Below are 26,300 nucleotides of genomic sequence, written 5' to 3'. Positions count from 1 at the left end.
CAGTTAAGTTTTCAACACAAGTCAATCTAATATAAATAATCTTTGTTTTTAATCAATTATGAATCGAATTATAATTCCTCATATTGTCTGTATAGCGAAGTTATAAGAATTGCTTTCATTATTGATATTAACACATAAACTTAAAAATAAAAGTTCACAAGAATCTATAACTGATATGGGTTTAACCTAATTTCATTAACGGTAATCAGCTTACATTCATACTTGCATATGATTCTAATAAAGTACATTGTACTGCACAATCATGATTAGGTTCCACAACATGTTGTACATGTATTTCATCGTGATTCTGATTTTGATACGAAGTGCCATCTCTTGACCTCCAATTACGTCTATCCATGTAGCTTGTTGTATTCCTGTAATTTCGCCCTATATTCTGATTGTTTTTATGTCTACTTCTGTTGGGTGATCTGACATCAGGATTATCACGATTAATTAGGTTAGGCGTATTCCCTACGTAACTTTGCCTATTTTGCTCGTTTTGATTGCTAGAATTTACTCGGCTTAGGTTGTGTTCCGTATCATTCACATTTCGGATATTTAGATTCCGAACAGGTACAAAATGATCTGAATTATTTTTACTTTTACCTGCTCCTGCTTGTTGACTCATAGCATGGTATTGAGTTTCATAGCATTGGACAAGCATTAATAAATGGTTGAAACTCATACACTGTGTAGAGAACAAGATCTGTTGTAACTTAAATGGGAGCAAATTTCGAATCGATGCTATTATTCTAGATTCCGATTGCAAGGGATTAACGACTTTTAATTCGTTGTATGTATTTACAACAAACTCTACAACAGATTTATGCAAACGAGGATTGAAATGTTGATTTCTAATGGTGGCATCTCGATTTGCAAGCAAAAAGTCATTTTCATAATTCGCGATCAATGCCGCTTTGAATTCCTCATATGTATTGATGTGATCGCGTACTGCTTTAAACCATAAAGAACATGGTGGGAGTAATACATGAGGGATTAATTTCATATATTGTGATCTATCTATACTCATTATATTGCATTCGTCCTGAAATTTTTCCAGGAAAGAAGTAGCGTTTTCATTACATTTACCACTGAATTTACTCATAGCCCGTATTTCACTCATCTTAACACTTAACTTTACCTTTCTTTTATCATTCCGTGTACTTATTGGGTGACAATTCCTATCGATGACGTGATATGTCGTTGCACCATCCCTTTTCCGCCCATCTGTACTCTTCGGATGAATTTCTTCCAAAATAATATTCTCATCAGACACAGGTGAAGGCGAAGTCATCTCTGGTGAGTGGGGAAACTCCAAGCGCTCACTACCCATATTATTGTGGTATGTGTTGTCCTTAACCTGTAGCGTCCTAATTTCTTCCTGTAGAGTAGCTATCAATTGCGTATTTGCACGTATGTTGTTAGAATTATTGATGACCTGAATCTTTTGCTGTTGAACAGAAGATTCTATTACTTCTAAATCCTTTTTTACATCACTGATTTCTTGGATTTGGTGGTTGTGCTTATCTTGACAATCCTCAGATATTTTTTTTAACTTTTCCTCGAACTGCGAGGAGATGTGATTCATCGCCTGGACAATTGACTGTTTCGTTTCATCTGACTTCTGTTCCATTCGTCTACTTAATTCCTCGTATTGCTTATTGGATTCTTCAGACTTCTGTTCTATCTTCTGTTCTATCGTCTGCTTCAATTCGACCAAATTTTGTTTCATGGCTTCAAAATCGTCCTTTCGACATTGTTCTTGCCGCTGTAAGGTTAGCAAGATTCGTTCTTCGAATGTCATTCCTGGTGCTACACTATGTTCACCGTTATCACCCTCATTGGATTCATTTTCTATTGCCTCACCGTTCATTTTTCTTATAATTATTCTACCACTTCTCAGTCTTGTGAAATTTGTATTCATTAACTTTATTACAAAACTAAATTCACCCTTACTTTGCTTCGGGATATGAATTTACAGCAATTCCCGGGTGAGGTAAACCAAAATTTTTATAACGACTCACCAAGGGTAGTCGTCAACCTGGTTCGATCGATGGTATATGAATCTCGAGTGGTAGTAATAGTTTGCATGTAAAAATATCTTTAATGATTATACATATTATTATTCTCACCTTTTCTATCAAAATTATAAAGTCGATGAACGGTATCAAATGGTTTATTAGTTGATACACTTTTATGTATTTTTATTCAAATTGTCATGCACACATACAAGATGATTAGGTATCCATAAACAATTACATAGCAACCAACTACATAACACTATCTATATCTCTTACAGATATTAAAAACATTCTTCTTTTGTTAATATTAAATTAACATTCTATTAAGTATAGTGCACATGTATGAGCACTTTCTGCCCAAGGTACAGGTAATTATTAAACTATCCAAAGTATTTCGTTATAATATATATTGTTGGAAACAGACTTCATGATGATGGTAGTTAAATTTACTAAGCTGACCTTCTATTTCAATACTACATTCATAAGTCATGTTTAGGCTGCATTAGGTTAAGGTCACATGGACAGCGCTAAAGCAAATGGTCAAACAAATCCCAGCATGAATTACTTGATTGTTGTCAAATATAAGAACTCAATTCTTGAATAGTAGCGATCACCTGTTTCATTTAATTAGTTAACACAGTTTTGATGTGAAAACTAGTATTGCCTTTGTCACAAACAAGTTTTTTTTTTATCAATCACTGAAGGTGGAAACAAGTTTCTTTTCTAATTTTTAACAGATGTAGAAGGAAAATCAAGAAATTAAAAAAAAATCTAGTTGCACTGGAATTGGAAACTGATAGATATATAGAGATTGAAGCTCAATATTGAATTCTATAAAAAGGTTTACCGTCTTTGATTGGCAGGTGTGTTTGCTTTATCTTTCACTAAAATAATAGATTATTATTTAAAGAAAAACATACACAACGAGATTATATTTGTAGATTTAGGCCTTTCTGAGTGCAAGTGCACTTTCCGTCCCCTTCGTTGTTCATGATAGGGTAGCATACTTAAAATTGTGGCTTTTGAAATTTGTTTTTCTATAGAAAGGGGGCCGGCAAATGATACCATTGCACGTAGCGGAAAATTACCTAGGGCCAGCTCTGGATATGCCGTGTATTATGCCGTAAGCATTTGTATCTTCTGGTCATATCCTTATTTGTATATCTACAACTAAATTACTAATTCAATTACAATTATATATTCCATTCTTACAACTTAATCCAAGAATTCATATAATATTAGTTACTTTCTATTTTTCCTTTATTTATTCATTTATTCATTATTCATCGTGATATTACTTATTAAACTTACTCATTACTTAATTAAATCTCGGTAGACTTATGAACTTCCTATGTCATATCATTACATTCTATAACTTTAAATATATTGACGCAATTCTCATTTTCTTTTTTATTACTTCATATTGAAGCTAGGTATATAATCCAGTAATCCAAAAATATCTTTCATTACTTCATAGCACTTTTTATATAAGCTAATATTTTGCTTCCATCAAGTATAAATCGGAGTTTAGGCTAGCTTACATTATCTTAACCATTATACATTTTAAGATAATATTTGAATGCGATACGCGAATAAAATTGTTTTAACTATATTCAAGGTATTACGTTGGATTCACATCCTCGCGTTTCCAGGTCCGATTCTTGGCCGATGCTTCGCAATTTACAAATTTTCGGCATTCACCCAGTGTCGTGAGGTAAACTTGGGAGTCATGTAAACAAAAGACGTGACGGCTATTAGGTCTAGAAAGATCCTGACACGCTTGTTAGAGACAGAACAGCGCAGTGCACCAACCACGTGTTTATCGCTAGTTAGACGTAGTTTAGCTGATCGCTAATAGATGGCATTGGAGCGAGTCAGGCGCATAAGGGATTTCCAACTGGATGCTTCCTGAAGTCACAGTTTGCTGCTCGGTTTCTCAATATATATCCGTTACACAAATCAAGGAGAAGGCAGCAAAGCTATTGCTAATTGAAGACAGTGGTGACAGACTTATACAAGATGTAGTCGATCATTTTACATAGCTACACTACATATTGGTTCATGAAAAATTTCATATTTGTTTCATCCTAAATAAATTAATAAATATAAAGTTAGTATTTCCGTATATTGTTAGTATCACATAAGTGGGACTTAACTGTAATATTAGTTCGTCCGTCCGTCCATACGATAGCTATTGAATGAAAGCAAATTTATTATTATTATTATTATTATTATTATTATTATTATTATTATTATTATTATTATTATTATTATTATTATTATTATTATTTGTTACAGCTAGAGCGATTATGGAGTTGGTTAATGGAATCAATACGTTATCATCCTCACCGATAACGGCGACTTAGACACCCGCCTGTTAATCCACAGGATAGAAAAAAAAATAACTCTTGAACAAAACCAAACTTTTGAACTTGCCTTCAATACAAAATGAACTTGTGTTTGCCATTTTAACTCGAGTGAGGTGGACTCAAACCACTAACAATGTAATAATAATAATAATAATAATAATAATAATAATAATAATAATAATAATAATAATAATAATAATAATAATAATAATAATAATAATAATGTCAGCTACACCAACATCAGCATCAGTAAAAATTAATAATTGGTAATAGCATTAATTAACTAAACTAACTCTGTGATCTATGATCTATGGAAGTTCAATGCCACGTTCACAAAAAGTATCCATTGACTTCTGTCCTTAGATAACTGGATTCAATTTCTACTTTATATTCCTATTTCTGCTAGATCTACCATAATATTGTCATCTCATCTGCACCTAGGTTTCCTAATGGTCGTTTTCCTGTTGGATTTCCAGTTAAAAATTTGAAAGCGTTCCTGTTTTCTTCCATTATGGCTACATGATCTACCCACCTGTCTCTCCTAGATTTGATGACCCTAACAATGTTAATAATAACATTAATGCTACTAATATTACTATTAAACATAGACCTAATATGATATGCTAATAAGAATCTAGTAATTATAAAAATATACGGACTTCTCGAACACACTATAAACTGATCAGGTAGCATCTGCAAAATGCTATTCAATAAACTAACAACTTATTTTAAGTATTTTCTTAGAGGTCAGTAACTTGTTTTCATAGTATATGACGTCATAACTGCCGGACACTCAAATTTCTGCACTATACAAAACTTCTTGGAAACTAGTAGGCCGTATAAGTTCACGTAATAGGACTATGTAGATACTACCTGGCTCACCTTCTATTTTTTTTAATATTTTTAATTATTTTTAAATAACACACTAACCTCCCCCTAAAAAGTGGAATCGAGCTTGAGGACGTGCTTCAAAAGCAGTGGCTGATCTAGAAGGTAAAAACTAGGGGGGAGGGAGTAGCCAGAACCCAGACTATTATACGTAGCATGAGTTTACTATAAACTTTCAAAAATATATAAATAATACTTTCAATTATTTTTGTTACTCAGAATCTAAGGTTCCTAGGGCTCCGGCGACCTCTGGCTAGATCCGTCACTGTTCACAAGTAGGAGATGATTACGGGAAATGTATGATAGATCTATTACAGTGAGCATAAAAATCCTATCGTCAAGAGAAATATCGAGGAACTGGAAATCGAAAATCTATAAGAATGTGGTGTTGCGGGCGTAGTACGCCGATGGGTGCAGAAGTTGGTCATTAACATTAGAGGATAAACACAAACAAAGGATATTCGAAAATAAAGTCTTGACTTTTAAGCACAAAGGGTGAAGTGTGAAAGTTACGTTACACAAAACTCTACAAAGACTTCGCGTCACCGGATATTATGAGAGTTATACCTGTATATTAAAAGCGTGGGACGCGATGGCGTATGCGCTAAGGAAATGAAAGGAAGGTTGTGAAAGGATGTTGCCGTGTAGCTATCCAGATGTACTACAGCAAGTACAAGCAGCAGGTAAGCAGGTGACAAGTACATCTTGTTCTATGCTTTAACCAGATAGACAAGACGTGGCAACACCGCTGCCTTCTCGTTTGCTAACAGTGTTTAATAAGAACTCTTAGCGCCGCCTTCAAACATCATAAACACTACCCCTTTGCATAGATGAAGACACATAATTTGCGCAGGACATATCGCTTGCATGGGAAACTCATGTGGGGTGTACAGAGTTCTAGTTGGAAAGCTTTTGGATGAGAGTTCTTTGGCTAGACCTTCAAGAAGATGAGAAGATAATAACTGTAAAGCAAAGATCTTCGGATGTACGAGGCAGTGATGTGCACAGAATTTCATCAAGAAGCGGAAGTACCAAGCTTCATATTATTGCAGAACTTCATAATTTTAGTATTCATACTTTTATATGGTAAACTTTTACTTTTGTATCCTATCTTGTAGAAGGGAAGTCAAAACTCGGAAAATCCCCATTAACGGCGTTCTTTAGTGTCTGCCTGAATGAATCTTTATGTTTCCTAAGGTTAAAAGCGATAGAGTTAATTAATTAGCTTGAGTTCGGATTGAGGGAGGAATAAATATAATCCGAATTAGGATTTAAACTCTTTCATGTTTTCTTCAACTTCATATAAATAAAAGCAATGACTTTTTTTGTTTGTTTGTTTGAATCTAATCCGTGAGAATATCTTTTTCCTACTTCACACACACACGCACACACATATACACAAAGATAAATTATTACTTTAGTTTGACATATGGAAGGAAAATTATTTTGTTTCTGCAAGACCTTAGAACACTGGTGGTTCACCAACATAAAATTTTGTATCCCCACCGAGAATCTAGACCATGCACACTAGTCATTCATATACGCGCGAGTACTTACGTGTACTTAATAAATAAATAAATGAATAAATAAAAATAAGAAACAAATATAAATGTATCTTTTAAAATTATCACTCCTCTTTACGCTCTTGACGTATGAAAAACTTAGTAAGAAAGTGCTCAAGGGAATTAAAACAGCAACACTTGTAACTACATAATAACTGGAAGTAATAAATATGCATTGAAGACAATTGCATCCGGTGCTAAACCCATTGTATGAGGTGTTTTGTGCATAATGGCAGGATTTGTGTTAAACACGTGGAAACTTGTCCTTATGCAAAAATGAGAAACGCGTAAGTAGGACTGTGTGTGGGATGAACATAAACTACAAGTATGGCAGGGTAATTAGCTTCAGATTACCCTTATTATATCATCAGATGCGCACTTCACGATAGCAGGCACTTTTTCTCGTTTGCTATTTTAATAACAAAGGATTATAGATAGTTTTGTTTTTTATTTGTAAACATTCCATATACCCAAAATCCAAAACTCGAACCTTTGTTTCAGAAAAATCCATCAGGGCATACTCACGCGGGGGATCCACCAGGACCTGACTCCCTCCCCTAAGAACTCCCGTAACTCGAAATGCATTTGTACACTATTTTAATGAAACTATACTTGTTTAGGAAAGGAATGATTGATGTACCCTAAAGATGTGATGTAACTAAAAATAAAACTAGCTCTTTGACCTATGGAACCCGGAGGTTCAATGTCGCGTTCACAAAAGCTCTCCATTGACTTCTGTCCTTAGCCAACTTTATCCAGTTTCTACTTTGTAGATATTCCTATTTCCGCGAGATCCATCTAAATATTGTCCTCCCAACTGTGCCTAGGTCTTCCTAATGATGATTTTCCGATTGGATTTCCAGTTAAGATTTTGAACGCGTTCCCACTTTCTACATCCTGACTACATAACCTGTCCACCTGAGCCTCCCAGATTTGATAACCCTAACAATGTTCGGTAAACGATATAAATTATGTAGTTCCTCGTTATGAAGTTTCCGCCATTCACCTGAAGATGTGACCTTAACACTTTGTCTCTATTCTTTCTTTTCTGATAAAAGCAATTTAGTTCTATCGTTTTTTATCTGGGAATATGAGTGACAGTACTTAACATTTACTTATCGTTTTTTTGGGTGCAGAATTGCACTGGTTCACTACCACATAGGCGTAGTGTCTTGTAGTGTTGGACACCATTCCCAACAAAAATTTCTCTGTGCGCTCCTGTCCTCTCTGAAGCACCTCCACACTTAAAAAAAAAAAAAAACTTTCTACTTAATATTACTCTAAGTCTGGCATAACACTTCTATGGTCAGGCTCTTCGAATTAAGGAAAGTATCACATCGAACCAGGACGAAACAATAAAACAGGGAAATCTCTAAATAACTAACAATATTATTTGCCCGCACAGGTGCCCGTTATAGAGGGGTCTTATACAAATTTAGATTACTCACAGCTTATGCAGTAATTGTATACAATATGCAGTAAATACATGAGTCATACAAATATTAATATAAATATGGGTTAATATCGAAATATTGTAACATTCAGTGATTGAATTACTGAGAGGTTAAGTGGGGAATCCTCCTCTGTAAAGAAACAAATGGGTCACAAAGTTCTTGACCCGTCACCTGGAAGCAATCATACCCAAGATCAGTCAGACCCGGTAACCTGCACAAATTCACGATCCGGGCAGATCCGGAGACGAAGAAACATCATACACATGGGAAGAGTACATATGAATCTACTAATGTAACTCTAACACGCACAATTCTACCCTACTTCTCTTGTTTTCTCACCAAATTTATAACTTTCTTCCTCTCTTGTTGTTAACGTTTGACTGAGTCGAAGTATTGGACTGAAAGATAACTACAACATCTATCAGAATATAAACACTTGATAATTCACATAAATGAAAACTACACGTTTTACTTCAATAGGATTAGTCAAAATTTAACCGAATGAGCCTGTAAAACTTGTCGTATAAAATAAAAGATTCACCCGCCGAGTACAAACAGTGTTTTGTTAAATCTTTTGCGTGTGTATGTGTTTGTGTTCAAAAATCACTGCATTTGCTTTTCAGGATTAGAAGACGAAAGAGACATTAAGTTGTATTTCATATAATTAAGATTAAGAAACGTCACACTGGGAATCAAACACTTAAATATTCGAGCTCGACAATAACGCTATAGAACTGATATCTCAGCTGCTTCTGACTAATTGGGTCTGTCTGAGAAGCCGGGTCAGTCCGGGTCTAAGAAGCGAGACCCAGGCCCGAATAAAAGTTCTACATCAAGTGGCCCGGTGATGTCTGCCATCATTGCTGTGTACAGTCAGCAGCAAAAGTATCTCCCCCCCTAAGTGCTCTAATTTCATTACTTGGGGGTAAAGATAATTTGCAGTTTGTAAAACGCCTAGGCAGATGCAACCCAACTTACACGTAACTTTTCTCGTCACTGATAGCAGTTGGTAGCACAGAGTCAGGTCTTTATGCAAGTAAAATTGTGAGTGGATGACGCACGAAACATTTTTCCATTCTGGGATGAACCTCTATGGTTCAGAGCGTGTTTTCCAATCAACACCATATATTTATCTCAATATTGCTGTGTATGTAGCGTATTGTTTCATTATAAACTGTATGTTCAAAGAAATAAAAACACTGACTACGTATGAATCAGAAAATGCTTCAAAGTAGATGAAAATATGAAATCTAGAACAACTGCTGAAAATAAGTTTGTAAATGATTGCCTTCATTGACAGATCTTTTCCAATTCTCCTCATTCCAACATCTTTTTCTTTCTGGAGGGCAGATCTTGCTTGTCACACTGAATATATATTAGAAGTTACCAGAATCCTTCTGTGTGAGAAATTCACGAAGAGTGTGATATAACAACAATTAAACCATATTTATTATTGGAGTGCATTGTGTAATGACTTAAATATAAACTAACTCTATAAACTATGGAACCCGGAGGTTCAATGCCTCGTACACAAAAGCTCTCCACTGACTTCTATCTTTAGCCAACTGGATCCAGTTTCTACTTTTTATTCCTATTTCTGCAAGATCCATCTTAATGTTGTCCTCCTATCTGCACCTAGGTTTTCTAATGATCGTTTTCCGATTGGAATTCCAGTTAGAACTTTGAAAGCGTTCCATTTTTATTTTTTTTAAATTTTATTCTGGTTACATGGCCTGCCTACCTGAGTCTGCTAGATTTGATGTCCTTAATAATGTTTGATAAACGGTATAGATTATGCAGTTCCTCATTATGAAATTTCCGCCATTCCTCATTCCCATTCCTCTTGGGTCTGAATATTTGTTTCAGGGTCTTGTTCAATCTACGTTCTTCTCTCAGAGTAAGTGACCATGTTTCGCAACCATACAGAACACCATACATGTTTATTGTTTTATATATTTTAGGCTTCAAATTTCTCGACAAAATTCGCGACAACGAAAGATTTTCAACTGAATATTAACACGAATTCCCTGCTTTTAGTCTACATTTAATTTCTTCGTGGATATGGTTTTCCTCTGTTAATATTGATCCTAGATATTTAAAAGTATCCACTTTGTCGAAAGTATTATTTGATATTTTAACTCATCCATAATTCCCAGTATTACGATCCAGAAGTACTTCCATGTATTTAATTTTCTCTGTATTTACTTGTGTAATGACGTATGTATCCTTAAACGTTGAGAAGGTCATTGCGTCGAATCTGCTTCCCAGAGGAAAATGCGCACTTCTTAAGAAAACGAACAGCACATGGCAGAAGCTGCTGTTGTTGTTCTTAACTGACAGGAGGACGTTCATACCGCTGCTATGTGTTGATGCACGAAAAGGACAATTTCGCTCAGAACTACAGCTATGTTGTTGACAATTTACTGTATGAATGTGTATGTGTGGCATCAAAAAAGTGCCACATCCAATATTAAGTGTATGTGCATTGTACTTTAGGAGAAAAAGAAAAGCAAAGAGGATTGCGACTCCGGTAGCCACCGTGAAAGCAACTCATGGCTTACACAGGAAGTTGGCAATTTTTGGGAGCAGCATGTTAGTCTCGCTGCAGGGCGATTTATGACCCCCGTGAAGTTAGCGACCAAAAGTTTAATAAATCGATATTTTTTTAGAGTTCTGAGTAGCACTCAAAGAGTTCTAGAGTTCTTGCTAGGTTAGACCAATGTGTGTGTACTGTGATTGGGGAAATACGCGCCTTGCTACTTTGGCGGAAAACGCACACCCTACAGAACAATAGGATGAATATAATTCCCTATGGAACTGCAAGACGACTACATTTGTAAGCAGTACTGTAGGTGGAATTAACCTTTAAAAATACACTAATGTCTTTTGTTGGTAGATATCGAAAGAAATACTACCTATTACAGTCGTTACCGTGTTACGAATTCCGGGAATATTTTGATGCAGTTTCACTATACGGATCCACAGATTGTAAAATACACGGGAAAATGTGGGAAAGTCTTTAATTTGCCAATTTTATGTCGAGAACAGAACTCAACAAACCTTTGCGGGGCTTCTAACCCGTTCCTACTCCTACTGCTACTACTACTTATACTACGGTTCCGTATAGTAAACCTGCACGAATTTGTTTCGTAACTTTTCGTTTCGTGGTACCTAGATCTCCCTAGACCTCAAAAAGAGTTGCATACGTGAGTGGCACTCAAATCTATATTTTTTCAGTATACAAATGTCGGAATATACCTCAACCTGTAGGTTTGGTTGAAAGGGATTTGTTTTCTTTCTTGTGCGTATAGTGGCAAGAATAAATCTGCAGCTGTTGGTACGGCACTCAACGCTTTTCGTGCGACTGGTACTTTTCCGTTAAACGCAGATACTGTTTCTGCATATGCTTAGAGTCAATCTGCGAGAAGTCAATCAGGAGAGCCAGTTTGTACGAAATGTGAATAATGAGAATGCACCATTGCCTCAAACTGAACCCAATGTGTTACGCAGCAATGCTTCATGTGTGTTCGATGACAACAGCACCATATCTCAACGGCCATCACCAACCACGTCATTTGCGTCATTACATCAATTGCCACACTGTGGCACATCATCACCTGCTTCGACAGGAAGGAAACGTCAAAGTGCTAATGTTCTTACATCTGATCACTATATGACTGTGCAATGTCAGGTAAAAACTACTAAGGCTACTGCTTCCGAAAGAAAGCAGGAAGGAAAAATAGGGAAGTCACAAACACGTAAAAATATTGCATTGTAGGGCCATTCATCATCGACAATTCGTAACAGAAGCAATTATTGTGGTGTCTGTAATGGATACTTTTACGCAGAAGAAAACTTACAAGAATGGATACAATGTATCAGATATGCACTGTGGTATCATGTTTCGTGTGTATCTGCTCAAGGCATGATCTTCTTCGTCTGTGATCAGTGCCACAAATAAGATAGTTTTACTTCTTGTGATAGTGTTTTGTTTGCTACTGTTCAATTCATGTTATACCAACACAAGAGTTTGTAGACAGTTCAGATGCTTCACTCCTATGTTAGAAGTTATAATACTTGAAAGAAGGATTTTGAACTACGTTTATGATTTATTAATACAGGGAAAATACTTCAGTGGGAACAAAAGATCGTCTTTGTGTTACAAAGAGAAAAACTTAAATCTACGTTCCCTTTCATGAAAGTTTCTTCATAATTTCTTGGTATTTTCATAATGTAAGTTTGCAGTATTGCTTCATTGTATGATTTCATAACGTGGTTCTATATTAGGGTGTCAGATATTTGATGTATTGCTTGTCAGTACTTTTACATTTTGGTTCGAAAACGTAATTACACACGGTGCGCATATTACCCCAGCGTCGGGAAATATGCGCCCTTACCACCCTTTGGCATATTTTGATGTATGATGCCTTTCCGTAAACATTTTTCTTCATGCATGCTAATGGTATTATTTACGGAAATATTCAACTTTCCAACTGCGTACTGATTTTCGGATTCCTTTTTTCCATCTGTGCCTGAGAGCTCAATTTATACTTAGAGGGCGCATATTCGACGCAATGACCTTAAATGCTCTTCATTATGATCGTACAATCGTTTTATCAATTTATACTATGAATCATGTGTCCTTAAAGCAGTGTGTGAGAGCTAGACAACCGACAAGATAACGTTGAGAAGACTTTGCCATTTAGTAATAATGAAGCATTGAAGTTGTGGGAAACATGTGTTCGCTGTGAAAGCGTTTAAGAACGGTTACATTCAAGGGTGCCCATGTTGTGGATTCCAAGGGGGGCAAGTATAAGCCACATTTCAAATGTAGGCTCAAATTTTGCGGTAACTATTCTAAAATATCTATTGGATTTTCGATCTTCCGAAGCACAATTTCTTCTAGAGGTGCGAGCACCCCACCTTTCCCCCTGATGGACGCCCTTGGTTACATTCTATGGCCTCCGAGATCCTCTGAATTCAGTGTGTGCGATTTCTCTCTGTGGTGAAACTATGGAGACTTCTCGAAAGCAAATAGTATACTGCACGTCGTGCAAACATCATTGAACTGAAACGGAGGGTTAAAGAAGGACTCACTGGAATTCCTCAAGACGTAATAAACCGAACATTCCAGCGACTTTCCAAAACATACCAATATCATAATGTGTATATCGAGATGGGATACATCTTTCTGATGCCATTTTCAAGAAATAAAAGTGACAAGTAAGTGCTATAGCTAATGTCATTGTTAATGACATACTCTCTATATGCAACCGAATCATGAAATATATTTTTTCCTGTGTTGAATAGGCATTTCACGTCAATTAAAATTTTCCTGTTTTGCTGCGCCACGCTGTACTGTATATATGTATATGAACTGTGAATTAAAAAAAAAAAAAAACTCATTCAAACACTTTCAAATCACAAAATCAAGCGATTTTTTTTCATCAATATATGTTCATTCCTTCCTTCGTGATCTTGTTCTTTCAGAAGAGACTTTTCTCTCGCGAAAACCTGATTTATTCTTCCTTATTACGTTCAATTATCTTCACGTGTAGTTGCCTGAAACTCAATTCACTTCCCCAAACATATATATATGTATATACGAACACAACAATGTTTCTTCCTTACTTCACATTTTCCACATGGAAAGTTTATGTGTATATATATATCTTGATGTCGATGATTCTATATCACTTCCAGTAGCAAGTTTTTCAAGTGTCAGGAAAGAAATAAGAGGTAGTTTGGGAGCTCACTAACTTTCTACCGACAGGTGTCATTGAACACACTACTGGCCTCATAATGTGATTAAATTGTGGCTAATAATTTAAGCAAGAACCAGCCACACGAAAAGGTCATTTATGTAATTATGCAATTGCTGAATACTGTTTTCCCAGAAGAAAGATTGCACCTGGCTGTTTGTAATTTTCGTTGTTCCCATCTATAACATATACATGCATTGCTTTCATAATTCTGGTTATCAGCAACACAATTTTTTTGCCTTTAGAGAGCTTTTGTGAATATTTCATAGTCAATGTATCTTTAAGTATTCATCGTGTGTTCCTATTACGCAGAAACACACACTATTATAATGTAGTAAAGCTGTAAATTATGACGAATTATGTATCAAATTTGGCTGTCACTATGTAAGATATGTGTGTGAGCGTCAAGACATCTTTTTGAAGGAAAAATCTGTAATACATCATCAGAGACATGTCTTTATGATCGGAAACAAAGAATAAGCCTACATCTGTGAAAGGTAAATGTACACTTTTACGCCACCTGAATTCTAAAATATTATTTCTTTAAAAAGGATGCCTTTTTTTTTTTTTTTTTAAAGGAGGACATCGTAGTATAGTGGTAAGAGCGTCGGACTCAAAGTCCGCGTAATCCCGGGATCGATTTCCGGCCGGCTTCCCAATAGACTGAAATAGTAATGTCGTCATTTCCTCCTCGTTACCATGGTGATCACCATGTTTTTTTCTAAACAAATGCATGAATCCAAAGGAATACTGTTAAGTCTGCTATTGATAATGACAGACAGTTAATTAGAGAATTGAAAAATATTTTGAAGACAAAGTAAAGTTAGTAAGAAAAGGAAGAGATTAAAAATATGGGGCCACTATTTAGAAAATTTACGAGTTAAATCCAGTAATTCATGAAGTAACATCTAAGGAACCTTTTTCTACAAGGACCACATCTCTACGTAAAGTAATAAGATAGAAATTCCATAAGAAATGGGAGCGCCATTACCATGTAATGCATAATGAAAAAAAAAAAAAAGCAATTATACGCAGTGTAAAATCTCCGGTTTGTAAAAGCAAAGATACAGACTGACGTGCTGTCGGCACAATGAAAAATAGAACAAATACCAGTATATTATTTATCTGCAAGGAAAAAATCACTGTCCAGTTTGAAAATAATGTTAATTATGTTGGCGCATTCAGATTTCTTACATCCACGCTTTAAAATATGAGTGCATAGTTACATTGGATACAAAATAAAGAAACAATCAAAACAAAAAATGTACACTAAGCTTGTAGCCATATGCGTCCTGAGAATTTTCAATCTGGACCAATTTCTGATCGGTTAAGTTTTAAACACTAATTCTGTAGATCTACACATATGCAATGTAATGTGTACTGATGATACTAAATAAAGATTTCCCAGAATTATTTAAATTTAATATTTAATAATAAGCAACAAATACACAAAATCTACGATATCAGGGGAAACATTTCGGTTTCAACGCTTGTCATATGTTATCACATTATTGACCAAATTGTTTGCTTTTTCTATCTTTTTGTAGTTTCATTCATTCGATTTTTATTATTATTATTTTTTTTTTTTACATATACATATGTTTCTTTTAATCTAATGTTTATAATCCAGAAGTTAATACGTCACTGTTTTCGCTTTGTACTTAGGTTCTTAGGCCATGTTGTTTAGAAAATAAAACTGCGATCACCATGGCAACGAGAAAGATGTGACGTCACACTATTTCAGTCTATTTTCGGCGTCCACCTAACGTCGTGAGGCAAACTGGGGAGTCATATGAATAAAGAAGTTTCGGTCACTAGGTATACAAAGCTCCTGATACGCTTATTAGAGACATGCGACGCAGTGCGCTAACCACGTGTTTGTCGCTAGGATGGACGTGGTTCAGCCGGTTGCTAACAGATGGCGTTGGAGCGGATCAGGACCACAAAAGGACTGTTACATCAAGTCCTTTGGGTTGGTATGTCTTTTTTTATATATCCATTAAAATAATGAAAAAATCGATTGATTCGAGTTTTGTTTTGTCTTTTTGCAATACCTAGGTCATGAAGAATGGAAACTCATATTTACATCAGACCCTAACTTGAGATAATTTGAATCTAGTGTAGTTGGTGGTGTACACATCAAAATACAAAATAATCTTGTAAACTTTACTTTCCAGTGCATTGTCTCGCCTCAAAGAGATGGTTTACCAGTGTACGTCACAGGTCCCAAGGTAAGCACATAAAATAATTTTTGGCCTTAGTTTAAGACTCCTCTCCAAGCTCACCGCCACGTTTTTTTTTATGTTAGTGAAAAACATAAGAAGAATATAAACTTATGTATGGGCCAGATAATACCTACTAAATGATACTAAATAAACTAATAACCGTTTCCGAAAATTTTCTTATAGATAAAAAATTTGAAAAATCTGTAAGTTTTACGTCCCACGGTTATGCCGGTTAGGCTAAAGGAGACGGTGATAATGAGAGATGAGTGAAATGGTGGAATGAAGAAAGTGGGAGGAAACGGGAGAACCCCGAGAAAACCCACGAGCACGGTGTTTGTCCACCACAAAGTTCACTTGGCGGGGGCTGGGATCGAACCCGGGACCCCAAGCACCAGAGGTGAACGCGCCCCCCCATAAAAAATTTGAGTGTGCATTTTATGATGTCATATAGAAATTATTCTTGGGCACTCAAATGTATTGTAAAATTGCCTTGATAAGGTAAAAGGTTGTTCAATTACACACAGGAATCGATTTTCTCCCACAATCTTTTATTACAAAGTTCTATCATATTACAAAGGCTCGGGCAGCCTAGGGAAGTTCTCTCACAAAGCTCCAGGCAAGCTGAGTGAGTGTGGGTTAGAATTCTTAATGCTCCACATAAACAAAGACAGGTTGGAGTCCCTCAAAGTTCCAGGCAAGCTAGGCGGGAAGGAAAACCATGGAGCTCCATGGCAAGCTGTGTGGTTGCGGTTAGAAATCTCTCCAAGCTACCTGGGAGAGTTGAGTTCCCACAAAACTCCAAGTAAGCTGAGAGTGTAGGAGGTCTCAAAGCTCCAGGCAAGCTAGGAGGCTTGGGTTAGGTTAGAATCTCTCAAAGATCCAGGAAGCTAAGATAAGAGAGTTGACCAGTCGAGACTGATGTCAATTGTGGCGATGCTTCGAGTTTTATACTTTCTTCTGGGCAACGATGGCGCTGGTGTTCCTCTTCAATCACATGATCAAGTGGAGATGATGATCTTGTCGTCTGTTTCTTGTAGTAACTCGTCGTAGAAGAGCACGTGGGTTTGTTTATAAATAAAATCATGTGTTGTGTTCACAAATACAACCACATGTATAATATTACAGTATACACTATGCGAAAGATCTTGAAAACAATTATTATTTCATATAATACAGTAGACTTCCAATAATCTGCACTTTCGGGACTTGGCCAAAGCTGGATTGCCGAAAACGCTGCATCTTTAGGCAGTGCCTCCAGTGATAGCTAACCGCTAAGTCGTAGACTGAATACAGCTATAAGATTATGTTTGGTAGCAAATATTGTTTACCAGGAACAACAGGATAATTATTTCAAGTCAAATACAACTGACACACAATCATAGTCATACGTCTTGCGAATAAAATCAGAAAAACACACTGCTGAACAAGACTGTACTTATTTAATATAAAAACACATTTACACGTGACGTTTCGATCTTCTAGCCAAGATCCTCATCAGACGTACACTCTTGGATCATGGATCTTGGATCTCAAATATAACCAACACTTAATTTTAATTCTACATTTTGAAGAGCACACATTGATACAGAATTGCTTTACTGTTGTAGGCCTACAAAAAATTAGATTGACCATCTAGTATTCTATACTATTGAGTGCCGGACTAATGGGAGTCTACTGTAGTGTTTTCGGATATTCTTTGCCCTTAAGCCATACGCTGAAATTTAAAAAACAAAAGTTTAACTGATCTTAGCAAGGAGCTTTAAGGCACTACCCTGATTTATAAAGTCGCTTTGTGTAATTACCAACTGGGTGCCATTGGGTTCGATCCAGTTATAGATAATTGTTTCTTGTCCAAATGCAGTTGAGGAATTCGCTCAGCCTCTATAAAATGGGAGGCCTATGTGGGGAACTCTTTCGATTCTTATTTTCTCTTTCTTATACTTTTAATGACGATTTGACAAGGACAGGAACAGGAATGCAGACTAGGGCATTGCATGTAAGTATGGGAAAATTGAAAGTTTAAAAATTATATGGTGCCCCCCTCCTATGTTGTTTCAACTGGCAAAATCTGAATGCATACCAAATTTTAGGTCATTTGGTGATGTTTTGACCCCCGCCCAACAACGATTAACTATTTACTTAACTTATACATCCTTATGAACATTAAATATCTTGAAATTATAGATTTTCATTTTTTACTTTAGATTCCATTTTCAAATGAAAAGATTTTTATGATAGAAGGATTTTTGCTAAAATTTTCTTAATTTTGTTTTTGCAATGACACTTTTAGTGAGATTATTGATTTTAAAATATTATCTTTCTACATAAATTAAAAATACAGCATTTTACTTGTATTGTGTAAGACTTATTTGCCAACTACATCAGCGTTTCCCAACCGGTGTGCCGCGGCACACTGGTGTGCCGTGAATGGGCCGCTGGTGTGCCGCGGGGAAATCGAAACAAAATTATTAATTCTATAAAAATCAAATTGCAAGACATAAGGGAACATGTATATTTGTATTTCACATTACTATGAACCTCTACTATGAATCTACAATTTTAAGTTTCATACCGTGTTACTCTTGTGTACAATTTTAATGTTGAAAAAAGTATTTGTTATCATTGTTGTGACTATTGTTGCTCCTTTATTGTTGCAGACTGTTTCGTAACTTGAAATTTTAAAATATCATTCAACCCTTTCGACAAAGTAAACATGCATACAGATTACCTACATTTGTGTCTTAAAGCTCAAGAGATTTGTTTGTCCGTTCGTTGTTTAGTTATATATCTTCTTAGTGAAAGGTTGGATACAGCTTTCAAAAAAGAAAGCGTAGTTTTGCGAACCTGAGTCCAATATTTCATTGTTTTCTATTTTTTAAATTAGAGTGAAAAGTAAGCATAATGATTAACCACGGGGAAAAACCAGTGCTCGAGCTTTCTTCCCTGTGAGAAAATCAGTAATCACAAAACAAAAAAAAAAAAAAAAAAAAAAAAAAACAAAAAAAAAAACGGTATTTTATATTTACAAATAATATCTATGAGTGTGCCGCGATAATTCAAGTTACATCCGTAGTGTGCCGAAAGTTGAAAAAGGTTGGGAAACGCTGAACTACATAAAGAAACAAGTTTAGTAACAGAGTACTACATAATGCACATAATTACATCAAATGACTTGGTTTAAGGCTTTGTGGAGGAGAATGTCAATTTCTTCAATGCCTCTTTTCGAAAGTTAGGGATTTGTTTGCGGTGATATTCGACCACGTGCAATAAAAACTGTTTTTGTGTTTCATCATTGGTAACACTTGTTGAGAAGTCTTGGATTAGTTTCACAGCCCGTTCCGACAGATCATTCACCACTTTGACATACTGCACATATACAGATGTTGATCAGAAAAATGGAAACACCTGAACGAAATTGCAACTTACCAGATTAATATGTTGTCGAGCCACCTTCCGCCTTCAGAACAGCCTTGATGCGACGTGGTATGGAGGCATAGAGGTCGTGAATGGTAGCAAGTGGAATTTTACACCATTCCTCGTGCAGGGCATCGGCCAGTTCTGTGAGAGAGGATGGAGGTGGAAATCGTCGCCGGAGTCCTGTTTCCAAGACAGACCACAGATGTTCAATTATGTTGAGATCTGGGGATTGGGCGGGCCAGGGGAGGTGTTGAACTTCATCCTGATGTTCCTCAAACCACGCTGCAACAACGCCAGCTGTGTGAATGGGTGCATTATCATCCTCGAAGATGTCCGGGAACAACATCCGGATCATAGGATGCAAGTGGTCTTCTAAAATTGCAACATAATCGTTGGCAGTGATTCGTCCGCTTAGTGTGACCACAGAACCCAATGAAAACCATGATATGGCGGCCCACAGGATCACCGAGCCGCCGCCATGTTTCGGGCGGAGACACTGCAGATCATAATCTTCTTTGGGCGTTCTCCACACATAAACACGGCCCGTGGTTGGAAATAGGGTGAAGGAAGACTCATCCGACCATATCACACGTTTCCAGTCCTCAACGGTCCAAGTTGCATGGTCGCGGCATCATTTGCGGCGTGTGAAAGCGTTATGGTCCCTGATGAGAGGTTTGGCCCGTGCAACACGACCCCGTAAGTTCATGTCATGTAATTCGCGGCGGACTGTGATTGTCGAAACAGGGTGGGGGAGGTGCTGATTGAGTTCCTCCGTCACTTGCTCCGCAGTGGCACGACGGTTCTGCGTGACAATGCGCTTTAATACCCGGCGTGACCTGTCACTCATGATTTTCTTCCGCCCACTGTTCCGCTTCCCCGATGTGGTTTTCTCGTGTCTTGTGTAGGCCGTCATCACCTTCGACACTGTCCCACGCGACACACTTAACACAGTAGCCACTGCCGTCACACTCACTCCACATAACCGCGCACCAACAATTTGCCCTCTTTGAAGATCTGAGAGGTCTCCCATTTTACACTACCTCCTTCTGCTGCAGCCACTGGACACTGCTGTTCCACTGCGCCTGACGTAGTATGGAGACCGACCTAAGACACCACCACCAGCGGTCTGGCGCTGCGGGCGCCACGACACCACTGCCAACCCATATATCTGACGTGTTGCCAACTACAGGTGTTTCCATTTTTCTGATCACCATCTGTATATTTCAGCTTCTTTGTAATCCAGATCATTGTGCCACTCACTAACAGGTTTTCCTCGGCGTCAATTCCCATGCTGTGAAACAAAAACCAGGATTTAGGCCCAATAAGGGATGATAGTTTTGTACTTTGGCTAAGAATAGGAAAAATTGGATGGCCCCTTTCAAACTTTTTTTTGGGCTGAGGAATTCGGAGTAATGTTCGAGCAATCTGTTGTCGTTTTCAAGAGGAAAGTCTGTTCGAAAATAGAGTGAACACAGCACATACTTCGGTTAAATACCAGAAGTGCCTTTCCATGGCTTTTATGGCTGCATTTGCAACTTGTGGATCATACTTGTTATATTTGTTCAAGTCTTGCCAAAGCTTGAGATCATTATACGCTGCATCGGCCCCAATGGATGAAGAGAGCCAGTTTACAACGTAGAATAGGGCATTAAATTTACATAGTGCTTCCAGTTTACTAATCATGTCCTTGTCATATCCTGCTTGAGCACTGAAAGCAAACATCTTTGCAGGATACAAAATGGACGACATCCATCGAGCATGTTTTATAACATCCATCGAACGTGTTTTATAACATCATCTCTTTTATCTTTCTGCATGGGTCCACGAGTGAGGAAAAGAAGGTAGCGAAGCACATCCCCATCGGTGGGCAGTTGAGATCCTTTCCTCGGAGTCAAACTTTGCAACAAATTACCTAAGAGCCATGCTTTAGACCTTTGTTTGTCGTCCTTTCAAAGCACTGGTCGGTCTGGTGTGGATAAAATTGGAGGAACCGCGTCCTGAGGTGGTTCTTTTTCTATACTTTACTCATTTCTGCCTTGGTTATAATCTGTAAGGAAAAAAGCAAAAACATTTAAAAAAGTTACTTCGTGTTATGTATGTGCGCTTTCAATTAAAACTATTTTGGGGGTGGGCGGGGGTCAAATCGTGGCCTACAGACCTTAAAATTAGCACACAATTTTGTTTCAGTAATTGTAACAATATGGTAAGGGAGGCAATATATATTCGATTTTTTTTTTTTTTTTTGCAATACCCTAATGCAGACACATCGAGGATAGTTTAGAACGACTATGGTTTACGGTGGGACTGCAACGTCCAATGGTTTCTTCTCATGATCGTCAGTGAAAGCCTCAAACAGCTTGACTATACCATACTGGGTTCAACTTAAGGTGTCCATGACTTTCTCCTGCCATGCTCCGTCCATGCCACTGCTGCAACTATTCACCCATACCATACAGTGCCGTTAAATACTGCTTTCTACACCATTTCCCTTGGTTCTGGTTAACTTCGTGGCAACTTATTTGTGTTCTTATTAACTTATTCGAAAAAATATTCGGTTTTCGTTTCTCGAAAAAAATCGTTTCTCACTTTTCGAAAAGAAATTCGTTTTTCGTTTTCGAGAAAAGAGTTCGGTATGGTATTAAAAAAAAAAGTGGTCATCTCTAATATAAGCCTATTGGAAAACATGCTTCATTCAGTGCTAAGTGGGCGGAAACGCTATTAAACTTTTAGAAAAAACTTGGGCTTTAGGTTCAATTTTCTCGAAAGAATCAAGTGGCATATAGGTTACTCTGGCACTCAATCTTTAATTTAATTTTTCAAAGAAAATATTAAAAAATCATACATTACGATGTTTCTAATAGGTAGAACGAATTAATTGTACTTACATTAATTTCAATGTGAAAAATAATTTCAGTTTGCGAACAGCGTTACAGAATAAATTTAGTTCGTAACATGTGGTTCCACTGTAACTAAGTATCTCCATCTATCCCCTACCCACTCAGGGTAGACTAAAATTCTCAAAATTTAATATTGTGTGTTTATCAAAAAGCTTGAATTTCAATTAATCTTTCCAAGAAGTATATATTTCTCTTTACAAAAAAAAAAAAAAAAAAAAAAAGTTAATGAGACAAAAAATCACATACTTTACAAAACATTTATACAAGGAATTTACGTATTTTGCTGTTATTCAATCAAGTTGATCAATTTAATTTATGTAATTGTTGATTCAGCTTACATTTTAAAGCAACCACCAACTTGTATGTAGTTTTTTTTAATAACATGTACGTCAAGGATTCTTGCAGATCTTAAATAAAAAAAAGAGAATGATTTATAATAGCGGCTAAACAAAACCTTCTCTTTGATTGGTTACACATACACAGGTGAAATAATCGCTTTTTAGTAACTTTTTTTTTTTCAGATTGATGTTTTGTCTCTTGTCACAAGGAAAACTTGGTTCGAGGTAATAGTTGAAATAATTTCTATAAAAGTCGGAGTGGTTACTACACGTATAAAAAGAATATCATTAGCCATAAATGGAAATCTGTTGCGCGGAAGGACTTCTTTAATGTCTGGAAACTACGTCATGTTTATTAATGTCGTACATACTTAAAGCTAATTAAAAAGTGTGGAAATGTAAGATGCATATATGGATTGATAGAAACTGGGGTGTAGCAATTAAAGTTTTTCTTTTATTAAAAAATTAATTTGTTGTACTCTACGAATAACATAGTAAAGATAGTATGTCATTTAAAAAAAAAAAAAAAATTAAATAAACTCCAAACTTAGAAATGCAGGGTTAATTTCCAGACAAAACTTCCTGTAATTATACTAGTTAAAGTATAGAATGGTATATGCGAACTTCAATGAGCAAATGTTTTATAACTGTTAATTAACGTAGAATTCTCTGTTATTAGAATCTTTAGAACATTACGCATAGAAAAAAAAAATCACTTTTGTTCATTTAATAATGATAATAATCAGTACATTACAATAAAGGTGCATTTTTCAATTTCTGAGAAGTTGAAACCAACACTTCCCTGCCTACCAAAACTAGACTTCATTTTGTAGCAATGCTTTCAGATTTCCTTCAGGAGGGAGGAGTCTTTAGTACACGAGGCTGAAAAATAATACTGGGAACGAATGTAGCCCACATTAAACATGATGCAAGTATCGTTTTGGTGGAGTTTTATTGCTCCGGGAGAAATCATCACAGCTATGTACCATAACTGTTGATATTCTGGCATGATCTTGGTCTCGTGACTGACACAGTCAGTGAAATATCGTATTTCACTTCATTGACAGTAATATACAATGTAACTTTTTATATGTATTTCATAGTACTTCATTGAGAGTGATATATTTAACTTTTCATATGTATCGCGTAGACATAATATTGTTATGTCACATTAAAGCATGCTATCTGCTGAACATGTCGGATACTTGAAAAAAAAATCGAAATCTTTCAGTTTTACGTCCCACGATTATGCCGGTCAAGTTAAAGGAGACAGTGATGATGAGAAATGAATGAAATGTGGAATGAATAAAGTTAGAGGAAATGGGATGATCCCGAGAAAAGTCACACACGGTGTTTGTCCACCACAAAGTTCACTTGGCGCGACCTGAGATCGAACCAAGGATCCCGTGAACCAGAGGTAAACGCTCTACCACTGAGCCACCGTGGCCTGTACCTACGGTCAAGGGTACGGTACGGGAATTACTACAATTAAATCTCTTCATACTCAGTTCGATTTGTTGCCATTAGAAGATAAGCGTAGCATAGATTTACTATTGCAAAATTAATTTAAATCAACGCAAATAATCTAAGTGCAATAAAAATTAAGTTCAGTATCAGAATGTGGGTAGTTTTTCAGCTTCTGTGACAACTTATCAAGAGAGCTTCTTCTTGGCTGTGATTTGCGTACGCGCCTTCGGTTTGGTACATCAGTTCGATTCCCGGCGAGAACTCTTACAGTTAGAGCCTTACGTTAAGCTGTAGGTCCACGTCTCACATAGCCTCAGTGCTCAAAGGGACGCTAAACCCCAAGCATCTTTCAGGTTAAAGTCCCACGATTATGCCCGTTAAGGTAAAGGAGATGGATGATTAAAGCAAATGAATGATGATGAAAAAATTGGTGTAATGGAAATGTGGGAGGAAATGGAAGTTCTCCGAAAAAACTCACGTACAAGATAGTCATCACAAACTTATTTGGCTGGGTATCGAACCAAGAACCTCACACAACAGAGAAGCGCTTTACTACTGAGCCATCTTGTCCCTTGCTAAATCCGAAACAACGAATCAACCAAATTATATATATTCAAATATATGCAGTATAATTCGTTGCCTGAAGAACGCATCCACTGTTATAAAACGAAAATCTAAGTGAACAACTTATGACATAATATTAGAATAATGACGTAATAATGGTTGTTGTGGAACCAGAACCGAAATTAGCAGAACTGTAGAAAATTTAAATTGTGAAGAATATGGATTGAAAATAAACGTTAAAAAGCAAAATGCAATAGTTGTTTGAATGAACATGTCTATTTTAATTTATAGATTTAGGAAATAAAAAAAAACTAGAACGGATGATTTTTTTTCAGTATCTATGAAATGATTTTTTTTCGGTTTAACGTTCAATGATTATGCCCTTTAGGCTAAGGGAGACAGATTATTAAGGCAAGTGAATGGTGATGAAAAAATTAGTGTAATGAGAATATGGGAAGAAACGAGAGTATCACGAGAAAACCCACGGATACGATATTGTCTAGCACAAATTTACTTGACCGGCGATCGAACCACGGATTCCACTAACAGAGACCTCTGGAACATGAAAACTTCAGAAAACAGGTAAGAAACAATTAGAGAGAGACTGTGTAACTGTAGATGTGGAAAAAGAATGGAGAAAATTAACTGGTTGAACGTAAAACTAACGAGGAAAGGTTCCAGATAGTTTTTTTTTTTCAAAAAATAGAGGAAATCAATTACTTAAGACATTGTTTGAGAAGAAATTCTGAATGATATGATTGAAGTGTTGTGGAAGATTAAAGTAGGTATTACAATTGATGGATGACATTAAAACGCAAAAGCACAACTCGAAGATGAAGAGTTGTTGAGAACTGTGGTGAATGCAGCATAGAGGTTCTCTTATTATGTGGTTAAGGAAAAAGACAAAAAGTTGGTTGATAACTGTGGTGAATGGAGCATGGAGGTTCTCTTATTATGTGGTTAAGGAAAAAGACAAAAAGTTGGTTGATAACTGTGGTGAATGGAGCATGGAGATTCTCTTATTATGCGGTTAAGGAAAAAGACAGAGAGTTGGTTGATAACTGTGGTGAATGGAACATGGAGGTTCTTTATTATACTGTAAAGGAAAAAGACAAAAAGTTGGTTGAGAACTGTGGTGAATGGAGCATGGAGGTTCTTTATTATGCTGTTAAGAAAAAGGACAGAGAGCTGGTTGAGAACTGTGGTGAATGGAGCATGGAGATTCTTTATTATGCTGTTAAGAAAAAAGACAGAGAGTTGGTTGAGAACTGTGGTGAATGGAGCATGGAGGTTATTTATTATGCTGTTAAGAAAAAAGACAGAGAGCTGGTTGAGA

At 36.5% G+C, this 26,300-nt stretch overlaps 1 long non-coding RNA gene across 3 annotated transcripts in view; it reads left to right on the top strand.

Moving 5' to 3' along the window:
* LOC145669193 (uncharacterized) overlaps positions 1 to 26,300 on the top strand; it is a 283,744-nt gene that overhangs the window by 27,862 nt on the left and 229,582 nt on the right. For all 3 annotated transcript variants that reach the window (XR_014128164.1, XR_014128165.1, XR_014128163.1), the window contains exon 2: positions 16,234 to 16,287. This is a non-coding gene — a long non-coding RNA (uncharacterized LOC145669193). The remainder of the gene's footprint in view (positions 1 to 16,233; positions 16,288 to 26,300) is intronic.

This window comes from Thermobia domestica, chromosome 13, assembly GCF_964235325.1.
Source record: "Thermobia domestica chromosome 13, izTheDome1.hap1.1, whole genome shotgun sequence".
Lineage (NCBI taxonomy): Eukaryota > Metazoa > Arthropoda > Insecta > Zygentoma > Lepismatidae > Thermobia > Thermobia domestica.
The sequence above is the reverse complement of the archived record's forward strand: the minus strand, read 5'-3'. Positions and strand labels throughout refer to the sequence as shown.